The sequence below is a fragment of the Falco cherrug genome, chromosome 12 (assembly GCF_023634085.1).
Source record: "Falco cherrug isolate bFalChe1 chromosome 12, bFalChe1.pri, whole genome shotgun sequence".
In the NCBI taxonomy this organism is placed as follows: Eukaryota; Metazoa; Chordata; class Aves; order Falconiformes; family Falconidae; genus Falco; species Falco cherrug.
The window spans coordinates 3,489,635-3,512,193 of record NC_073708.1 but is presented as its reverse complement, the minus strand read 5'-3'; the positions used below and the strand labels follow the sequence as shown (position 1 = coordinate 3,512,193).

General features: G+C 38.8%; 1 long non-coding RNA gene across 1 annotated transcript in view; it reads left to right on the top strand.

Annotated features, from left to right (window-relative positions):
- The first annotated feature begins 856 nt into the window (after positions 1-856).
- Positions 857-22,559, top strand: part of LOC129737192 (uncharacterized) — a 101,847-nt gene continuing 80,144 nt past the window's right edge. The window contains exons 1-2 of the long non-coding RNA XR_008734765.1: positions 857-992; positions 6,644-6,742. This is a non-coding gene — a long non-coding RNA (uncharacterized LOC129737192). The remainder of the gene's footprint in view (positions 993-6,643; positions 6,743-22,559) is intronic.

Genomic DNA, 22,559 nt, shown 5'->3' with positions numbered 1-22,559 from the left:
TAGTGCTTAAGAATGCATTTTTCCTTTCAGCTGCTCCTATGGTGGGAGCGATAGCTCCCGCTGTTCATAATGGGGTTGGGTATGTGCAGCTTTGAGATGGCAGAGGTGTTGTTAAACCTGTCTTGTAGCATCCTGTGAAAGAAGCACTCGCTATCCCCCAGTATTGCCTTGTTTTCATGACTGTTCCAAACTGAATGGAGGTCAAGAGTCCTGTTATCTTCAGTGAGATTTGCAGTTGCACGATAGGAATATTATGTAGACTGTTAATTGCAAATTTGACTTGTTCTGTGACTTTCTTAGTATAAGAAGTATTTGGGTGCTGCTCCCCCTTATCTTGATATATACAATGCTCTCACTGTTTAAGAGACTCCATTCCTTCCTGAGGGCAACCATTTCTTCTCCAAGGCCCATAGGGCCTGCGGTGAAGGCTACTCTTCTTCCACATCACGTAACTCTTTTGGTACTGGAGGACGAGAGAGAAATGTCCAAGGCAGTTTAGGGTTAGAAGCCTTTTGAGAGTGCTCGTCTCTCAGAAGATGAGCATCTCCCATCTCATTGGCATTGCTTTACTCAGAGATGCCAGACCTTTCTGGCCAAGTAGCTTCTACATTTTTCTTCAAGACTGAGTATGTATCTAATCTCTGTGTTTTGCTAATGAATAGATAAACTGAATGAATTTGCACTAAAATAAAATGATTTCTTGTTAAAAGTGCTAATGAATCCTGTTCCTTATAAGAATAAACCAGAACTTCTGCATTTGTCAGTTATTATTAGGTTTTGGGGACTTTTTGGCTTTGTTGTTTTGTTCGTTTGTCTTACTTCTGCTTTCTGATGAAATCAAGCCCCCTGAGAAGTGGGCAAAGCAGCATTCCATGGCAGAGCACTTGTGGGATGTGCCCTGTAGTGAGACATGTCTACTCTGAATTTCTTTGGGATACTGCCAAAATGCTCTTTGAAAGACAGCCCTGCACGTGGAAGGTGCACTCCTTACAGTGAGTAGTGCTCCATTCGACATGAAAATTGCAGACTGTGTTTAGGAAAGGGAATTTTGTCAAATAAATAGTTTTGGAGTTGTTTTGTTTGGGTTTTTTTTTTGGGGGGGGAGGGGGGGGGAGGGTGGAGAAGAGGGTGAAAAAAAAGCTGTGGCTTTCTGACTTTTAGGATTTTAAAGCTGCTGTCGCAGTCTGGGTGTTGGGTGTTGTCTCACTGATTTCTTTTCACCCCCTTCCCTTCACTCACATCCATCAGCTGCAGACCAAGTAAGACCCGTGCACATGTAAACACTGCCCTAATAGCCAGTGTCAAGTTCAAACAGCTTCCCAGCTCTGTGGTCTCTGTTGTCAATTGTGAACCACATTTCTGGAAACAAGGGTGGAATATATAAGCTTTCTGTGCTGCCACTGCTGGGCATTGGTAGGGCTGCATCCCTGTCTTGTGGTGGCAAAGCCAGATTTCCCATGACGTACTGCACTTTCTAGGCTAATGGTGGGTTGGTGATGCTTTCTATTTCCATGTTTAGCTAAAGACCAACTCAAAACCAGGTAAAATTGGACAGTAAAATAGATTGAAGGAAGAAGAGTTTTTTGGTTAGCATGTTGTTTTCCATTAGCTCTTCCCACAATTTTGTTTACTGCAAAGAGTATAAGTTTCCCATTATGTACTTATCAGATTTTTAATTGAAGGGACAAACTAGATAAGGCTTCCTGTTTTGTTTTTAACAGGTCTGCTGAGAACTTATGATATGATCTATAACTATTTATGAGTTAATTTTTTTCTCTGATATAATTTTTTTTTATTCCTTCTGTGGGTCCTTGAGTTTCTCCTACTGTGGAGCCCAAGGGAATCAGTAAATGAAAATCTAAAGCAGTGATCTCAATGAATTATAATTTTACTGTTTCCCATATGAAGAATTAGTTTCTTCCCTTTCTTTTTCTTGTTACAACCTGTATCACGAGCATAAATTATCAAAATTTTTCATTAATATTCCATGTAAATTTTAGTGGAAGGATGACAGTGTTGTGACCTTTGTGCTGCACCGCTTTCTGATTTGGATTTCTTTTCCTGTGTCTTTAAGAAAAGAATAATCAAAATAGCTGACTTCTTGCAGTTCTTAATAGCAAAGCCATTGAGTCAGTTTTTTTGTGGTCCTTAGGTATGGAGATACCCTGTGGAAAGGTAGTGGGGCAAGGGGGTAACCTACACAGGATTTCCACATCTTGTGACTTGCTTGGATTTCTTATATGGCTTCCAAAATTAAATTCAACTTACACTGCTGCAGGATGGGGACAGATTAGATGTCTGGTGAACATGCCAATAACTACCTACTGTCTACTATTTTATCAGAAGTTTGGCAAAGAATATAAAACAGTTCTTGGGAGTCTCAAACAGGAAACTTTGGTAGTGCAGTCAGGCTCTTCACAGATGAACTATAAACTCCTGAGAACATCTGAATTGAGCTTTGAGTTGACAACAAAATCTCTGAACTCAAGCCAGCTCCTTGTTTTGTTATGGGTCTAGCTGGCCTTGGCATAGGTTTCTGTGAAACATTGGAATGAGAAATAAATTATTTGTAGTTTTAAAAATTAATAAGGTGGGTTTTTTTTTGTTGAGGTTTCAGTAACTTTCAGTGAGGAAGCACTGCTGTGTCATCATCACAGATCATACAGTGAGGATCAATTAAGGCCCCATAAACTCTGTAATAGTTGTGTTTGACAGTTCCGTCTTGTATTTTATTGCTTCAAGTAAATGCAGTATATAAGTTTCCTTAGAATTAAAAAAAAATAAAATCACAAAAATAGTTTTTTGCACATTGTCTTTAGCACCAGCATTATTTTCCTATGTATGTTCTCCTTTCCTGACTACTCTTGATTATAGTCTCCCTCAGTGTTATTTTATATCCCTTCTGGGGAAGCAGTGGAAAACCTGCAAGTGCTGTCCAGTTCGGTGGCTGCTTCTTGACATGAGTACCATCGCAGTTTCACAACCTCCTTCTCACGAGTTATGTGCAGTAGGAGGGTGATATTCAGGAGCAAAGTATTTCAATGACTGTCTTCCTTCAGCTCATGATGCGGGTGAAGAAAATGTACAAACAGCAGAGACAGAAACAAGAAAGCAGTGTGAACAGTGGGGAGATTTCAGATGCCTAAATGAAGGTAACCGGATAAAGGGTCAAAGTATTTGGCTAAGTCAAACCGTCCTTGCACAGTTCCCTGGTTAAATGATATATGAGGACTAAGGGTAAACCCAGCACATTAGAGGCCACTGTTTAGCAAAAGCCACTCTCTCCTTTGGGGTGCTGGTTCTGTCCTTGCAGCAGCCTTGAACTTGTATGACACAAAGCAACAAACCGCTGTCATTACTATTCTTTCTCTGAAATCAGACTCTTTCTGTGGTCTCCCTGCATGCCACATCTCTTCTCACTCATCTTCTCCACGTGAGCAGAAAGAGAGCAAAAAGTGAAATATGTTCTGAAATGAAGGGCAGCTCCTGACTTTCTCATCGTGGGCAAGGGACAAGTAAATAATCCCTGCTACAGACCTACCAGTACTGACCTGTTAAAATCTGACGCATCATTTACAGTTGGGTGTCAAAAATGCTATTTAACACTGCATTCAAAGCCAGTCTGCCTACTTCAGGTGCAAATGCTTGGAGTAAAACCTCTCATTGCTTACTTCTTTTACTGTATTTCCTATTAAGGTGATTATGCGAGGTGCTGACGAGAGAATAACCTTCCCAAGCTATCTGAGCAATGACTTTAGCACAGCAGATCATTTTAGACATTTTAGAAAGTCTGAAGTGCTATTTCCAGAGCACTTCTGATAGCGTGGAAATACAGTTTGTTTTATAGGAAGCATGGTTGTTAGTCAATACAGCAGGAACTGAAGGATAATGAAGAACAATTGTGGAGAGAAGGGAACTAGTTCATAAAGCACTATAAACCTTCAGATTTCTAAATCACTAGTTCTAATATGATCCATTTACTGAAAATAATACATTTTAGACATGGAGTTTTTTATTGTGTAAAAATCTTGAAGAATGTAAGAATTCCTCTGGGTTTTACTGAGTTTACCGAGATGCTTAGCACTAAGTGCCTATGTGTTTTTTCCAGTCTGGTAACATGGGATGGACAAGTTTTTATTTAACTGGGCACTCCTATAACAATGCCATAGCTGGTTTTTTGTGTGCTTTTCTTTACCATGCATGCTTAAGGAGTTTCCCTGAAAAGCCTTGTTTTCTGCGATCCCAGTGAGCAGGTTTTGCTTATGGGTATAAAGTGATCAGCATTTAATTCAAAGTAGTTGCATGTAAATGTGAAATTCCTACACAAAATAAATCTTTCCACTTTGCAGAAAAGGTGGCTGTTGGTATAAGCTCATTAATCTGCTTAAGAATGATAATAACATTTGTCTCTCTAATTCCAGGGTTTTATTTTTTGAGTAAATACCAAAAGGAAATTGATGTAAAAGTTTATGTTGTACCTCAAAACCAATAAGTATTCTAAATTCTTATTAATTATATGAAGAAGAAAAATATAATTTCAGAAGGACATTTAACATAAATGCCTCTAAGGAAGTATAGGAAGATGATGTCAAGTGGAAAAAATAATGGACAAGACTTACCCACAGTCTGGTTCCACATTTGTGCTCTGTGGCCGTTTCAAATGGCCTGTCTCTTAGTATAACATCACGTCTTGTTCTTATCTATGGAATGTAGAGCAAAGCAATGATGTTGGTTTTGTATTTGTGAACCTGGTTAGTGGTGTCATTGAATCTTTTAAGACTTGGCCTACCTGATAAAGTGGTTTAACTGGAAACCAGTCCGTTCCTCTTTAGACTCTGAGGAATTAGGTTCATAGCTCTACTGCTGTGCCCCTGTGGAAATAAAAAAAAGTCATGGCTGCAATTTAGAGAAGCATCTAAGCATGTGCTTAATCCTGAGCAATCCATGGGAGTCAATAGAAGTTAAATATGCATAAACGGTTTGCTGACTTGAGCCTGTGAGTAGTGGAACTCATCAATAACAAAACTAAGTGGGTTAAATAGAGGCTGTGGTTGAAAAGAACCTGTAGAAAAAAACCCCAAACAACCCAAAACAACACCCTTGTGGTAAAATTGAAGATGTTCCAGGGCTTTTCTGAATAAGAAAGTTCTCCTAATGTGGTGTTGCAAAATATGGGTTGAGATGGGAAGAGGATCATGGATTCCAGAAAAGGACTCCAAAAGTTAAGGGGTGTGCAGAAGTGAGAAATACACGGAGGCAGGTTTGAAGTGAAAGCTGCAGTGTGGATTGACAGAGGGACAGCTGAACCAAATGGAGTGAGAATTAGCCCCTGACATTGCAATCATCCAACATCAGCATATTATCAAGAAACAAAGAAGCGAATAATCAGTAGCACAGGATGCAGAGTCAAACGTAACCCTTTGCTAGCCAAGTGTGTAAAATTTTCCCAGAATGTATTTGTAACAAGCTTTTGAAAAAATAGAGAACCTGCCTTTCCACTGTGGGTGGAAAGGTAGGGGAAGATGTATTTTTTTGTGATGCAGGATGCTATGAAGAAGGAATAAAATGCAAAAGCAGAGACAAGGTCAAGCCTAGCAGACACTTTTTCAGCTACGTATGAAAGCAACACACTTGGAGAGCCATCACTCCTGGCAGGGAGCTTGGCTTCCTGGTGGTGATGCTCTTATTAGTTGCTAATCTGACACAGCCGACTGACATGAAGGAGAGCCCATCTAACAAGTGTGGAGAAGACACAGACCACTGAAGGGCATCAGCTGCTGTAGCTTCTCTAATCACTATGTGATACGCTAAGAAAAAGAAATGAAAGACTTGCAGGGAAAGGGCAGGAAAATGTTTGAATTGCTGCTCTTTTGGCATAAGGGAGGCTTTTAGGGCTTGGAGTAGATAGTTAGAGAGGTTCCCCCTGACCCCCATTACTACTTGTAGCTATAGATATAGATAGTTATAGATATTGTGGAATGTTAGTCAAAAAGTTTAGAATTCATACAAAAGGTTTTGCTTCAAATGTATGACCTGAATTTTCAGCTATGCTCCATTTATCATGGAGAGCATATAAGGGGAGGTGTTTGGAAGGGTAAGAAAGAGAAGAACCAATTCCAAGGAAATACAGAGCAAGAGATTTCTTGGGAAATAGGAAGAGTTATAAAGAACTGCAGGATCTGGGATCTGCAGAAACCCTTTTTCAAATGGAAAAGGAAATATAGCACAATTTATCTTGCCTTTGTCTTAGATAAAATCTCCGATTTGGGCAAAAATATATGCTAAAGAGTATACCTGTCCTTTTGGAAATTGTTTGTTGACTATTTTTTTTAGCTTGTGAAGCACTCTGAGAGTGGACAGTGATAAAAAGAAAGGAAAAATTAAAGCAAAAAAACCCCCAAAATCATGTGTTTAACAAAACCAAAAAATCCTCTCTTTGTTTTATTGCATGTAAGTAACATCAGAGAACTGGACTCTTTGAACATAATAAGACTGCAAAACTTTCAGGAAGACAGAAATGTAGCAAATTCATTACTTCTAAATTAGCAACTCCTAGTTAATGATGCATGATTTTTTATTGTCTGTCTGTCTTTCTTTTTTCTTTATGTGTTCTTTTTCTTTATTATTTTTATTTCTTCCCTAGACATCTTCAGTTCTGCTACGGGAGATAAGGTATGGAATGTTCAAGTAAATTCCTGAAGGAGCCTTTAGATGTTTGGCCCTTGGCTGGTGTGAAGAACAGGTAAGGGCTCTTCCCAGGCTCAGCAGCCATCCTGCTCTGAGGTTCTGAATTGCCAAAATTTGGACTTAACAGTTTCAAACTCCTGGACGGGATGTGATCTTCCTTGAAAACATATCTGGAAGCCTGTTTCCAGCATTATAAACTACCTGTAAATTGCACAGGCACAGACACAAATTAAATCACAGGCTTTCTACTGACAGCATCCTGCTAAAGAATAAACCTGAGTAAACCTGAGTTTTTGAATCAACCCTCCTCAAGTGTAAGGTAATTTTCACATACAATGCAAAGGTGTATAAGCTGCATTTATTGTTCTTGTTGTCTTTTGATGTAATTTCACGGTTATCCCAAATCTCTCTATACAGATCTCTCTCTTACTCTCTCAGTGCTCACCTCTGAGCCTCACCAAATTTTTATCAAAGGGCATTGAATAATGTAGTTTTCATAGAGCCGGTTATAACCTATGATTTCTTTTTTGCACATTCTCTTTGTAAGGGGTAAAACTGAACCTTAAGTTGGGACCTGCCTCGGGTCTGGAGCTCGGAGAAATCTACAGCATGACTGTGGTCAACTGCTTCAGATAGTCTTACCTAGATTGGACAAAAGAAAAAAAAAATTATTTATTCTTTATTGCAGCCACAATTCCCAGAGTTACTTGAAAGCTAAAACCTTATTTTGTGTTCTTTCTTCCAGCCTCTACCTCATATACAATTTCAGCATATTACAGAAGAGTTTTCTAAGGTACTCAGTCTTCCCAGTCTGCCCTGCTCCCATATATGCACATACATTTCTGAAGATTAGCCCTGTGGTAATATTAAGATTAGCTCATTTTTCCTACCAGACTTGTTTCCTACCAAATTTATCTCAAAAACTATGTATTTTTACATTAAAACTATGCATAGATGAATATTTCACTCCTGCAGTAACACTTCCTTTTCATCCATCAAAATAAATGTGGCATTTGCTGTAATTCATTCATTCAAAATACCCCCTTGCTCTGCTTGGTAATGACCGTTTTCAGTTTCCATAAAAGCAGAGAAGAACTCCAGATCCCAGGGAAGTTGATGGCAAATTTGTAATTGAGTGGAAATAAGACTTTCAGCAAGATCGGTGAGTTTTCTGACAAAAAGAAGAGATTACTCTTTTTGCGAGTAAATTAAATTCCTAACTGTTGGTTTAATATGTGTCAGCTGTGAAAATAATGCAAAGGGCAATAACACTTTCTAATTACCTTTTTTTATCTTCATGAAGTTCTTGCCCAGTTTCTGATCAGGATAGAACAGCAAGGTCCCGTTGTGCTCTCAGGTGAGATGGGAAGAGGTAGAGCTACAGAAGGATGCCTCATCCCAGCTCCACAACTGTGAAAAATTGATCATTTCCATTTTGAAGGCTTGAAGACGTACTAAAAAAGGAGCTGAAATGCTGATTTTCTTGCCTAGAGGAGGAATACTTTCCCATATGCTAGTTCCTTCCTGGAATAGAAGTTTATTTATTTATGTGAAGTTAAGCAGTGTTAGCAGTAGCCTCCTTGCACAAAAATGCATTTGAGACTATGCCAAAAGGTTCAAGCGTTTAGAGGAGACAAGGTTCACACCTGGGCAGAGGAAGACATTCAGACTAACATTTTTACCTCTATGGGACAGATAAAAGTTTGGCCAGTTCTCTCTTCCTTCCCCTGCAGGTCTGGGAATCTGCCCCTAACTCTTCATTTCCATTTTTTTCCCTTACAGGAAACCCCAAAAGTGTACGAACTGAAAGGAAATGCTTTATTTGTCATTTTCTGGCCTCAGGGTATTTTATTTCAGAGGCAAAGACAACAGAAATTAGATTTGTTATTATTCTCACTCTAAGTTTTTAAATGGTATTTTTGTACTTAGCTCCTGAATGGAAGATTGTAGAGCTGCGCAGCACTTTGTGTAAGCCCAGTAAGTTATTTCTGTGGGAACGCTGGAGACAGATGGGTTAATTCCTATACCACCGAAGTGCTGTCACTTTCTCAGCTGAGTCGAGAAGTGAAATCTTGGCTCATGGAAGCAGCAGAATAGGTCAGGCTGCAGTTTCACATTTTGTTTTGTGACATTTTTGAGCCTATCGATTAAGACTCACTCTGAATTTGTAGGTCAGTGCTTTTGGATTGTCCCTGTTGGGTAACAAAATGATGAAAGAGCTGCACCACCAGTGCGGAGATAGCGTTAAACTGATCAGGCAAGGTTTTGGAGCTCTTGGGGAAGGAGCATAGGTAAGGGTGAGAGTCTGGAAGCGAAATGGGCACAGATGTTTTAGTAGGGCCTGTGTAATAGGACACAGGGTAATGATTTTAAACTAAGAGCGGGTAGGTTTAAACATGATATTAGGAAGACATTTTTAATGATGAGGGTGATGAAATGCTGGTACAGGTTGCCCAGAGAGGTGGCAGATGCCCCGTCCCTAGAAACATTCAAGGTCAGGTTGGACTGGGGGCTCTGAGGAACCTGATGTGGTTGGAGATGCTCCTGCTCATTGCAGGAGGGTTGGACTAGATGGCCTCTAAAGTTGCCTTCCAACCCAAAATATTCCATGATTCTATGAAATGAGCAGCCTTCCATCGACACTGGGCAACAGTGAAAAGGAAAAGGGAGTAGGTAATGTTAATTAATAAGTAAAAAAATAATTAACATTTCTTGTGTGTGATGCCCTTCTGGTTAGCGTATGGCATAATTACTTCAAGTGACATGATTCGCTCATACCAAGTTTGATCAGTGCTGGTGTTGTTCGTCATCGTTCCCATATAGTGCACCTTGGGTTTCTTTGGGTAACTTAATTAAGCAGTGCTACACATACACACACACACACGCACGCACACACACACCCCTGCCCCCTACACCCCCCCCCCCCCCCCCCCCCCCCCCTTAGAGTTGAAGGATTTTTTCCTTATCTCTGTATGTCTGATATGGTTCTCTGTTTTTTAAATGAAAATGCACATGGACTAATGAGTGACTGAGATCAAGTTTAACAAGTAACCAAACTCTCAGTGTCATTCCCATGAAATTGCATTGCAAAGGCTTAAATATTTTCCTAAAACAGCTAGAGGAACTGTGGCAAGTGTGGTGGTTGTCCCAGCGTGAAAGTTAAGGAAATTCAGGGCTTAATGGAGAGCTCATTGTATTCCCGTGGGCAGTAAAGTTACATGCAAGGAGTGGCAGTATTCAGACATGTTTATAAGGCTAATAAATGGAAGAATTAACTTGGTGTGTCTGTGGGCTAACTCAGCTGGGCATCTGATGCCTTTCCACTGGAGGGAAGAGGCTTGACACTTCTTGACTGGGCAACCATGGCAAGTCTCCCTGCTGGTGACATCTGGGGAGGCACTTGCTCTCTATCCATTTCAGGTGAAGCAAGAGGAGATTTAAAAAGAGGTTTGTGTATATAAGGAGGGAAGCTCAAGCTGACCCAGTGGACAGGTGTGCAGAGTTTCATCATGGCATCTGACCTTTCTTCTCTCCTCCTGTTGAAGTGCACTTCTCTGCAGTGCCGTAAGTGGACGTGTTGTCCAAACTCATTTCAGCACTCAGCCTGCATAGCAAAAAAGCAAGATGATGGAATAAATTCATTTATCAGGCTTGGTAGAACTTCTCACCCCAGGATGGTGATATATCAGAGCATCAGAGCGGGTAAAAATTTTGTTTTAGGCTTTCAATTAGAGAGCTTAGCTAACGGGAAGAAAAATTAAAGGCGAATAAATAGGAACTTCTGCCCATAAAATGACCTTGTTTCCTGCTCCAAGGAGACTGAAAATGATGATTAATAATTTACAAACCAGCTGTCTATTCAGTAGGTTGTGGGTTTATGCAGCAATACTGGATTTATAATAGCTTTAATCCCAAATTAATTTGTAGCCTTCTGAAAGTGGAAAGTGGTGGAGGGAGTATGGTAGGAAAGAGTGATTCACAGTAGATTATGACCAAGACTGAATGGAAATCTTGTGTTCAGCTTCCACTGTAGAGATGTGGAGAGGGAGAGTACGTATATCTGAGATAAAATTTACATTAGGGTACTGAAGCTAATACCATGAAACCTCATTAGGGTTTTGAAATCCACATTGTATTCCACAGGCTTAGAGCTAATATCCCAACAATACAGAATTTAAAAGTTTTCAAGCTTTTAAGCGGAGTAATGTTGACTTTGCGTGCCCCAAGGTTTCCATACAGTTTCCCTATGGTGGATCTAGAGGAAACTCTCCTCTGACTTTTACTTACAGATCTGAACTTGGAATAGCTGGTCTCTCCCAGGTGGTCCAAACCCATATCTCTGTAAACGTCTGTGGAACCACAGGATCTGTTTATGGCTCTGAAAACACAGTAACTCTTGGTTTGATGCCAAAAGCCTTATTTGAAGTTAAAGCATCCTCAGCTGAGAAGCTATAGGAATAATTTCTGGTCAGTCTCAATTTAGCTTGGAGTCATGGGTCTATGAAAAGACTGAAATACAGCAGGAATCACGGCTGTTCCAAACACACGTAACAGGCAGGTTGGGAAGAGCTGGCAGGACCAGGACAGTGTCAGTTGTGATGCAGCACATGCTTGAATATGCATGAGGCCTTTTCATATGCAGTGGGTCAGGTATTTTTTTTTTCTCCTTTGAGACTATATCTTTGATTTATCCTGATGAAAAGAGAATGTCCCCTCCAAATCCATTGACTTTTATGTTAGCCATAATTTGAGATTGCGTCCCTCGGGATCAGTTACCTTGGGGAGCAGAGAATTTCAAAAAGAGACAGTTTAATGTGGAGTAGGGTTGCCACAGCTGCAGTTCTTTCTTTTCCAAGAAGTGTTTTAAAGTTGATTTCAACATAGGGTGAATATAAAAGCTTTTCACTGCTTGTTAACCTTTGTTTGGGGGTGATTCTTTTAATAATTTGGTTTACCTGCTTTTGTTTTGCATCATTTGTACTCTCTTCTTTTGTATTGCTTGTTGGCAAATACCTGCATTTTCTTGTCCCCTCTACCATTTGTCATTGGTTTTGGTTTACATTCATTTCTGTTATATTTTTAGATATATTTTTCATATATATATAAAAATAGTATATTTTATTCAAGTCTAAGCAAGAGCAAATTGTGGCAACTTGTTTAGAAAGATGAAGTTATTTAAGGAACATGAAAGTAAGTGTGTCTGAAAGCTCCTTTCTACCACTGAGGATGCTCCCCTTGATTTAAATTGCCTTTCAGGGAAGTCCATGGCTAATCATCTTATAGCATATATATTTGGCATTTATATACCTAGTCCTGATATTAAGCTCTATATCTAGCTATCTGTAGATTATTTTTAATTCTTTTATAATTACAGACCTTGATGCAAAAATGTAATCTACTTGCCTGTATTAACAGCGGAAGAAGAGATATCAATTGTAGTCACTTCCACATGCAGAGCCATTTTAAGTCAATTGGTTTTATTATTACTGTGCTCTTCACACTCTTATGCCTCAAATTGGACTGAAACCATTTGAATTTATCTGCTGTATCGAGGCAATCAAATGACAAGGAGTGGTAGTCATTGAGGATGGATTACTTTGGATCTCAGTATCATTATTTGCCTTTAGAAATATAGTGAGATATTCAATCCAGGGAGGGATACTTCAGTTTTTAATTAGTAGTTTCAGAATGCTATTATGAACTTTTCTTTTCACTTCTTTCATTAATGAAAAATTATAGCTATATGGTCAAACAGGTAGAGGGAAGAATGCAAAGAGTATATGATGAAGTCTGACAAAGAAAAGGATACTCTCTTTCAGCAAAATAAAAACGTGTCACTCTCCATTAGATTTCTAGGTTTTGATGTTAAGATTGTAACACAATCCAAAGTGGACAGTTAATTTCTTTTAATTGGTAAAGCATTATCACTCTAGGACAGAGAATAAAGTTGTTAAATGACAGTAAGGTACTAGACCATATAAACTGTTTTGTACTTATGAGTGTATAATTTTAATAAAATAATTAGTTTGGGCTATATATTTTTGAACATGTGAATGATTTATTGTGTGAATACTAGAAGTGTACCCTTCAAAAAGAGAATGGATTTAGAAATGTGAATATTTGATTTTACATGATATCTGACTTGACTATACAGATGTAATTCAAACCTCCTCTACATTTGCTCATAAAGTTAGATTATGGCAGAACATACCTTACTGACAGATTGTATAACATTTCATAGGAACGGTAAGGTGAAGGATAATAAGCATTTCTCCTAGGTGTAAATCTCTTGCATCCAGATACTTTGACTCTCAAAGTCATGTTGTAGGAGTCAAAACTTGACCAAATTTAAAATTAAATGTTTCAGTTCCTTAAATGGCAGAAAATGGACTTGTGAAAAATTATTTATTTCTGCTGAGAATATGGAGACTGTGCTGTAATATATGTTCTGTCCAGTTATCATCCCTAAAATACTAGCTTTAGGTGGGACAGGGCAAACTACTCTTTGCTTGACTGTGCGCGCGTGTAGCTAGTCTTCTCCCTAAGTCTAAATGGCAGTACTTCAACTAAATCCTACCACAGGCAAGCAGCATTCTGCAGATGAATCCGTATTCTTTTATAGATTATTTTTGTAACCCTAAATTGCAATTGAGTTTAATACTAGTATCACTGGTAATTTCTTCATCTTGTGATTATTAATTGTTAGACACATTACTGTCTAAGACTGCACTGTGTGGGCTGGTGATCTGACTCCTGATTGATAAGATGCAAATGGAATTCTCTCCCCGAGGCTGAGAAAGAAGATTATTAATTGTATTTTGAACATTATTCAAATAGTTTTCCTATATCACTAGAATAATAAAGGGTGATTTAAGGAGACAGATCCTGGGCTGGTAGAATTCAGTGGTGGTTTTCAGCTGGGGAGTCTGGGTGTGAGTGATCCTGTGGTCGTGGCTCTCTTTTGGGATGGGTTTTTAAGCTACGGACAAAGTTCGACAGGAGGTGCCCAGGTGGGAAGGTTGATGTTGACCTGGGTATGTCTTCAGGATGTTTCCCTTCTCCTGCTTCACTGCATACGCACATTTGCAGTAAGCCTTGCAAAAGCAAATTAGGTATGTACTGCGCACTCAGCCTGTGCCTGGCTCCTTGCAAATCACTCAGGGACAGACGATGTGCTGGAAAAACTTCCATTGACTTGATAGGGATGGACTTTTGTTTCAGGCCTTTAATACACCTTTTGCAGCTATATCTTCTCTGAACAATTTGCTTCTTGGACATGTAAGTCTTCTACACTCTTCTGCATTGATTTTCTCAATTTCAGTTTTATTTTATGCTGCTACTTTCCTCTGATCTAAGTTGAAAGTTCACCTGATAACCAATTTTTCTGTGACGCTGGTTATATTATGTCAGTAAGTAGGAATAGCATAGCATCTCTGTTTTCACTCAATGGGAAGTGACATACTGTTGATTAACATTTATTGCTAATATGCTCTGATGAATGTTTCAGAGTGTGTTATTGTTTTACTTTTTCATTTCTGGACACTTTCTATTTCTGTTTTATCAATTCTATTTCCTTCGATTGTTTTAGACATAATGTATGATGCTAATAACATCAGCTGCAAAAATCAGGAGCATAAAATGATACTTTTGCTGAAAACTACAGTTAGAGAGAAGAATGATTTATAATGGTCTTTAAAATATGTAATCACATTTGTTGATTGAGATGCCACTTACATACAGAAAAACAGGGGAAGATATTTGAATTTCCTTTTCAAATTATTTAATATAGAGTTATAATTTATAGATGGAAGGCAGATTTGATATGTAAGCTAGCCCAACTCTGATTAAAAGGACTATCTATTTCCCAGCACCTCTTTAATCCTCCTTTCAGCTTCCAATATTCCTTGAGAAGACTTTTATGCAAGTTTTATAGGTGTTCAGTCCATTAATCTCTGAATTTTTTTTTTTCTCTTTATGCAATAATACTATGGTTCAGCTCACCATGTTGAATCACTCATTTTATTTTCAGAGATCCAGGTCATGTACTTCATACGATCACTTCAGTCCATTTTTGTAACACCATTTTGTAATAGTACCCGCCTTGGATTGGAATAAAGGACTAAGGGAAGTTCAGCTGTTGACTAATATAAAAAATATATACACGGACTGGTGTAGACTAGTTCTTATCTCTTTTCACCCTGGCTGCTTGTATTTTGGTCCTTGAGGCCCCTTTTAACAAGGCGCTTTAGCGTATGATTACCTTTATGCATGCAAACATTTAATCTGACCCATCTTCCATGTTCTCCCATTTTCTCGTTGACTGCAGTTCCTCCAGACTGCTCCTGGATGTTGACTCCAGAAAGCTTTTTGGAGAAAGCTGTTCCTGCTGCAGTAACTCTACTGAGAGGGAGCACGGTTCCTATGTGGACATGTTACTCTACACACGTGTATGCTCAGCTGTGTTTTTTCATCTCTCTCTATTTGGGTCTTTGTCACTGCCAGTTGATTGTTTCTCCCCTTGTTTCTCCTTCATTGAAAGGATATAGAATTTGGATTATTTTCCACCATCTGTATTTAGCAAAGATGTCAAGACCTCAGAGGTGTCCTAATTAAGTCTTTTGTTTTTACCACTGCCCATTTTTCCACTCTGCCTTTCTGCTGTTAACCATGTCTCCCAAAATAGAATCGTTTGCTAGTTTTATTAATATCATTATTTCTCACTCTTCCAAATCATTTAGGAAAGTATTAAAGAATATGAATGATAGCCACAATTCCCTTGTTACCGCAGAAGATGTCAACTTGGCATACTACTACTCCTTATTGTCTTTGTTTACATTCAATTAGTCAGGTTTTGGATCTGTCAGATCCGGTTTGAATTAACCTTTCAATTAGTCTTCCATGAAAAAGAGAGTAAATGCTTCATTAAATTACATGCTTTATTAAAATAGTCATCAACATCCATAAAGAAACTTCCTAACATGATATTTTATAATACAAGTGGTTTCGCACAAAATATCACAAACAGTCTAGAAATATGTATCATTTTAATTAGGTTACAATTTAAAATGTCAGATTTTTAATATCTTCTGTTTGAGGGGATAATAAACTGATCTAAGAGCTAGAAGGTCTCAGATTTCTTGAGAAAATGTAGGGAAAAGGAGCATTTGGGTCCTTCTGAAATCACAAATCACAGAGCATTGTGCTTGTCACTGAAGAAAGACAGAACAAAAAGATCATCTCTATGCCCCAAGATATTGGCATGAAAAGTTTCCACTGATGGAGAGAGGATCAGGGTTGAGGGCAGGTATCTGCCTGAAATTGTTTACAATTGCCTACAGGGCAACTTCTGCTGTCATGTGCAATGATACAGCTCCCTCGGAACGGGTGAAATAGCATGAGTGTTTCTGTCCACTACTTACTGCATAACATGGAAGAAGAACACCATAATTTGTAACAAATCTTGTAAGAATATCCAAGTTCCTGTAGCATATGATGCATGGTTCCACTCCAATTTTGACGCTTTTACTGGATCATCTATGTTTTATACAGTCCTTCCTTCTTTAGGCCACAATCTAGTCAATCATTTAAGCATGCGTATGGAATTTAAGGATATACTTAAGTATGTTCATATTCAGACAAGTGCTTAAATTTGCTCTTAATTCTAAGTTGAGCTACTGCTGTGGGAAACTGGCTATCACACGGTTTCTGTTCACATAGGTAACGGCAATCACTAAGGTGCTTACACTTTGTGTAAGGTTTGTCAGCCTTCTTGGCTTTCAAAAACCACTTCACAAACAAGATCAGATTTTTTTCTTTCCATTCCCTCACAGGTGTTTTAATTTAAATATACTTTTCCTCCTGGCCCATTTGCTAGCAAGAACCTGGTAAAGCAACTGTCAGTGGCTGCAGTGGGATAAAGCAATGTCTCTGCTCCTACAGTTGCAGAGTAGACTTCTAATTATGGCATGAAGATATTTTAGAACAAAGACATAAAAAGTCATGGTTTTTATTGGCTGTTCACATGCCTGCTCTAATTAATACTGCACTGGGAAGTTTGCTTTCAGTTCAGTCGAACACATCTACTTTTAACCTTGATGACCGAACAATTTTTCATACGCTCAGTCATGGATTAATGTTAAAAAGATGTAGGTGACCTTTTATTCTTTTTTTTTTATTATTTCTTTTTTAAAACCCTACATTGTGAATATATTAGCTGGAAAGCCATTTCATCAGTGCTGCAATACTTATGTACTTACAGGTTTGAGACAGCTGTAAGATGCTGAGAACTGCTGTGGAAATTGCAAAATATTTATTAATACAATAATAATGCTTTACCTTGGATTCAATTTATAATTTAAATTGTGTAACACAATGGTACCTTTGTTCTTGCAAGCAGTTTTGAAAATGTCATTTTAGACACATGCCGTGTAAATCAGTACCTTGCTTTGCTTCTGTGGTGGGGTGACCCAGGCTGGACGTCAGATGCCAAACCTGCTCCATCCCCCCCCTCCTCAGCTGGGCCGGAGGGGAGAAAATGTAAGGAAAGGCTGGTGGGGTGCAGGGGGGGCAGGGAGATCACTCAGCAGTTGCTGTCACCGACCAAACAGACTCGACTTGGGGAAATCAGCTTAATTTATTACCAGTCAAATCAGTACAATAATGAGAAATAAAACTAAATCTTAAAACTCCTTCCCACCACCCCTCCCAGCTTCCTGGGCTCAGCTTCACCCCTGGTCCCTCTGCCTCCTCCCCCCAAGTGGTGCCAGGGGACGGGGAATGGGGGTGACGGCCAGTTCATCACAGGGTGTCTCTGCTGCTCCTTCCCCCTCACACTCTGCCCCTGCTCCAGCGTGGGGTCCCTCCCACAGGAGACTGTTCTCCATGAACTTCTCCAATGTGGGCCTTTCCCACGGGCTGCGGGGGGGATCTGCCTCCCCATGGACCCCCATGGGCAGGGGGCTTCACCGTGGGCTTCCGAGGAATCTCTGCTCCGGGCCTGGAGCCCCCCAGCCTCCCCCTGCCCCGACCCGGGGGCCAGTGCTGCTGCTCTCAGCTGTTGTCACTCTCTGCCTCAATCAGCCATTGTCACTTTTTTTCCCCCTTCTTAATCCCCCTCCCCCGAGGCGCTGCCGCTGGCACCGAGGGGCTCGGCCTGGGCCAGCAGCGGGTCCGTCTGGGAGCTGGCCGGCATGGGCTCCGCTGGGCACGGGGGAAGCTTCTGGAATCTTCTCTCAGAAGCTACACATGTTGTGCCCTCCCCCCTTGCCCTGCTACCAAAACCTTGCCATGCAAGCCCAATACAGCTTCATACATAGGCAATCTAATTAGATCTTTAAATTTAAACAACCATTTCTTACTATATTCCTGAATAATATATTTGGTTATTTTCACCTGTCCTGCAGGGATACTGTTTATAAGCAGGAGAAAGGTTTGACTACAGGTGAAATGCAAGTTTTTTATATATGCTGATCTTTGTTATTAAATTAGGAAATAACAGAAAGAGTATGTCTGTCTTTCCATATTTAAAGCTTGAGAGCCTGATCCAATCTCCAAGTGCTAGTGAAAAAAATCTCTCCCTAATGAAATACATATCAAAGCCACGTCAAGAGTCAGAAATTTGCAGTTCCCTTTCTGCACCCACAACCATGTTTATGGGTACGTAACTTGGTGCTACTTTCTTCCATCCTGACTTGTGAAATGCCTTCAGGTGTACTAAATATTTTTAACTTTCCGCTCTTTAAAACTTAACTCGGGTCCGGATGTGGCCTCAACAGCAACGACAGAGGAGACCACACTTCAACTTAACTTCCCTGGTGTTTGGCCACCTCATGTCTGCTAGGGCTGTAGCGCTGATGGGTGGAGGAGGAGGAACACAGCCCAGTTTCAAACCTCTACAAAAATCTCAATCTCAAACTCTCTTACAGTACAACCCTGTTTTGAAACTTCATTTTATGTGTACGAAGACCTTGGGGAACATTATTTGTGGAGGACTAGCTATCATTTGGCTTCCGTAAGATCTTTTTTTCTTTGGACATGCCATGGCTACCCTTGGGTGCTCTGGAAGGCAGGTGAAGCACAGTTGCACAACACGGAGGTGTGTGTTGGCGGGGACATAAGAAGTCTGTACCTCAGTACAGAAACTCAGCTCCTTGTACCTGTGGTTTGAGCAAGTGCTTTAGTACTCCTAAGCAGTGGAAATTGCTTTCAACAATTTGATGACAGTTTCACTGAGTGTGTAGTGACAAAAACGGGGAAATGGAAGAAACTCATAAACTGCTCCTAGGAACAGCTGCTTTAAGTCTGCAGCTGTGACACGGATGAACTGCCAGAAGGGGTCAAGCACAGCTGCGTTTGTTCTTTTTGCATTGTTTATTAATCATGATTTTCTCAAGAGAAAATCTCAAGTTTTAATGGCCTATGTAAAACTCAGATGGATTTCAGCTTGAATGAAAGGAGGAAGGTTATAAAAGCAGAATAAATGTAGTGGTTTGACATGCAGTTTTTGGTTGGGGTTTTGGGTTTTTTTTGCAATTTTCTTAATTTTGTCTTTTCATTTTTATATGACCTGATATTCATTATGCAAGGACATTATTGTGTAACATGGCATGAGTAGGACATTTACAAAAAGCAGCTAAATTAAATTGCTGATTTAGAGACCAGATACAATAAGAATTTGATTTTGTGTGTCATCTTTTTTTTTTAAGAACAGACTTCTGTCAACCTTCAGAAACTGTAAGAGCAGCATGGGCTTGGATCAAAAAAGACACTTGAGCTCTGTTCTCAAATAACAGGCAAGTTCAGTCCTTGTTTACATGCATGAGACTTTTACTGACAATGATGAGCTTAGAGTTTTATATGCTACTTGCACAGAATACATAATTAACTGTGGAAAATAACTCTGAGGCACCAGCTATGAAAAAGACAGGCTTGAGATACGTGCTGTGATTAAGGAGATGTTTAAAAAACTCCCATAATAAAGTGCTCTGAAGGCATGAATATTGCTTACTACCAGACTGAAAGGTGAAAGTCTGCATGGGATACTGCCACCTGCAGAAAACTGTTTTGTTATATCATATGAAACGTATGTTTCACATCATAAATTTCATAACATAAGAATCTCATATTCTCATGAAGCTTATCGTGGATATGCTTCGTTAGTTCCAATAATGACAGGATTAAGCAGGAGGCAGGGGTCCTGAGACCAGTGCACATGCTTGTGCTGTGGTCTGCATTAGGACTGTACATTCTTTTTCTTTGTAGCCAGTGAAATTTCAGAATATAAGCAACAGTCAAGAAAGAAAAAGCTTATTTGTACGAAATAGGATTTTTAAACCTTTCCTTGTAACCTTAAATGTGCTTTGTTCTCTTTGCTAGGAACAGATTGAGGCCAACTTTCTGAAAGTCCCAGGTGACCAGAATTGTTGGTTAACCTGGTAAATAGTTTCCAGTAATGGGCAGTTTAGAGAAAATGGGAGCGATTAGGTCAGCAAATCTCCTTAACTTGCATTTTTTTTCCAAAAGAGAAATATCCTACACATTTCTTCTTGTAAACTTCATTATAGAAGTTTCACATGAAACTCTTCCTTTGCCACAACTGTCCTTCCAAAAGAAAAGTCAGTGTTAAAACTAATGGGCTATAGATAATTCATTTAAAATCAAGGAATGTCTTTATATCTTGATGTTGATGAGAAGCAGATGTTCTGAAATCCTGAAGCACTTAGGTGTACCACCTGTACCACAGTTGCAGTGTCCTCTATACTTCATGGAACAGTATTAAAAAAACTCAACAAAACCTTCTCACTGTGACTGTGCAAAAGCAAGTAATCATAATAAATAAGATTTAGTATCCATCATGGCTTTAGAAGTTGTAATAATGCTAATGCCCTTGAGAGAACTGTCATGAGTTTTCCTAATGTTTAGTAATTCTTTTCTTTCCCTCTGGGAACCATGTTTCCTTTCTACATTTAATCTTTGCAGCCCTGAATTGCTGAGATAGACAAATACATTTCATATATATTTTTCTTGACTTTCTTTAAAAACACCTAAATTATTCTTATCTTTGTTCACTAAAAATACATGTTTAATGGTGTTTCCTTCTGACTCTTTTCTCTACAAAAAGCAATTCCTTTCTTAATTTTAACCATATACAGACTGATTCAAGTTGTTTCTTGTCTGTTCTTTATACTAATGGATTAGATTTCAGCTGTCCATCAATCTAGGTTCCCAGTATTGCATTTTTATATTTTGACATTTTCAAGGTATCATTTTATTAGAGAAGATACAGAATATGTTTAGATGAACTTCCATTTGTCTAATTGCTTTCTGATATGTACTGGGATATCCATCTTACTCACATTCTTATCCTTAAGAATCTGTGAAGGATATTTGAACTGTGCTATCACTTGTGAATCACTTGTTGGAAAGATATTTTTCCTGGCACATGATGGATATTGAAGAGGGGGAAAGTTTCTCAGCACTATGGTTAAACCGAATCCTTAATACCAGAGGAAAATAAATCAAATGTCTGTGGGTTCTGCATTGGAAAGGGTTTGTTGATCCTAGATGTTTTGTGGAAAGAAATGAAACTCCTTTTAAGAAAAAGAAGAAGAAGAAGAAAGAAGAAGAAGAAGAAGAAGAAAGAAGAAGAAGAAGAAGAAAGAAGAAGAAGAAAGAATAAGAAGAAGAAGAAAGAAGAAGAAGAAAGAATAAGAAGAAGAAGAAAGAATAAGAAGAAGAAAGAAGAAGAAGAAGAAAGAAGAAGAAGAAGAAGAAAGAAGAAGAAGAAGAAAGAAGAAGAAGAAGAAAAAGAAGAAAGAAAGAAGAAAGAAGAAGAAGAAGAAAGAAGAAGAAGAAGAAAAAGAAGAAAGAAAGAAGAAAGAAGAAGAAGAAAGAAGAAGAAGAAGAAAAAGAAGAAAGAAAGAAGAAAGAAAGAAGAAGAAGAAAGAAGAAGAAGAAAGAAGAAGAAGAAAAATAAGAAAGAAGAAGAGAAAGAAAGAAGAAGAAGAAAGAAGAAAAAGAAGAAAGAAGAAGAAAGAAGAAGAAGAAAGAAGAAAAAGTAGAAAGAAGAAGAAGAAGAAGAAAGAAGAAGAAGAAGAAAGAAGAATGAAGAAGAAAGAAGAAGAAGAAAGAAGAAGAAGAAAGAAATTGCACGTCCTACCAGTGCAATAATATGCCCTTTATCATCTGGAATTCAAGGCAGCCATGCCTACTGTCTTCTAGGAATCACAGGAATAAAACCTGTGACAAATACGTTTCCACATTTGCGTGTGAGTTTTAGAATAAACACAGTAAAGAAGGTAAATGTTAGCAGTCATAGCATTAAAACTACTGTGGATAAGAAACCTCTTTCCCCATTTGCGTCTTCAGGTAGCCCAGATCTGTGTCCTCCTTTATCTCAATACCGGAATAAAGACACCATTGATCCCTAGGTATGTCTGAAAATCTATTTTAGGGACAAAACTTTATCAGCAGTTTTTGGGTAGAAGTGGAAAAGTTGACGTGAGGGTGTTATCAAAGCTAGACCCAAGCCCTATACTTACGAAGCTCTACGTTTAATGATAAATAATCAGTAATTATATATATTCAGAAATTCAGATTCTACAATAGTTAATTTGAAATAAAATTTAAAAATCTAAGTCTTATTGTAACTTTTAATCTGAATATACACATCTTCTTAACAAATCACTTTTCACTTGTTTTTATTTTAATGGCTCAGATTGAAATTTGGCTGGCACAAGCTTAGGCTGTTCACCTTCTTTCTGTCTTTGTAGCCAGGCAAATAAATGACCTCTAAATCTGTCCTGGAGAAGCTTGCAAACAGATATTTTAACAGGTAAAGCACTGATTTTAACCTTGAGCATATAGAAAACGGT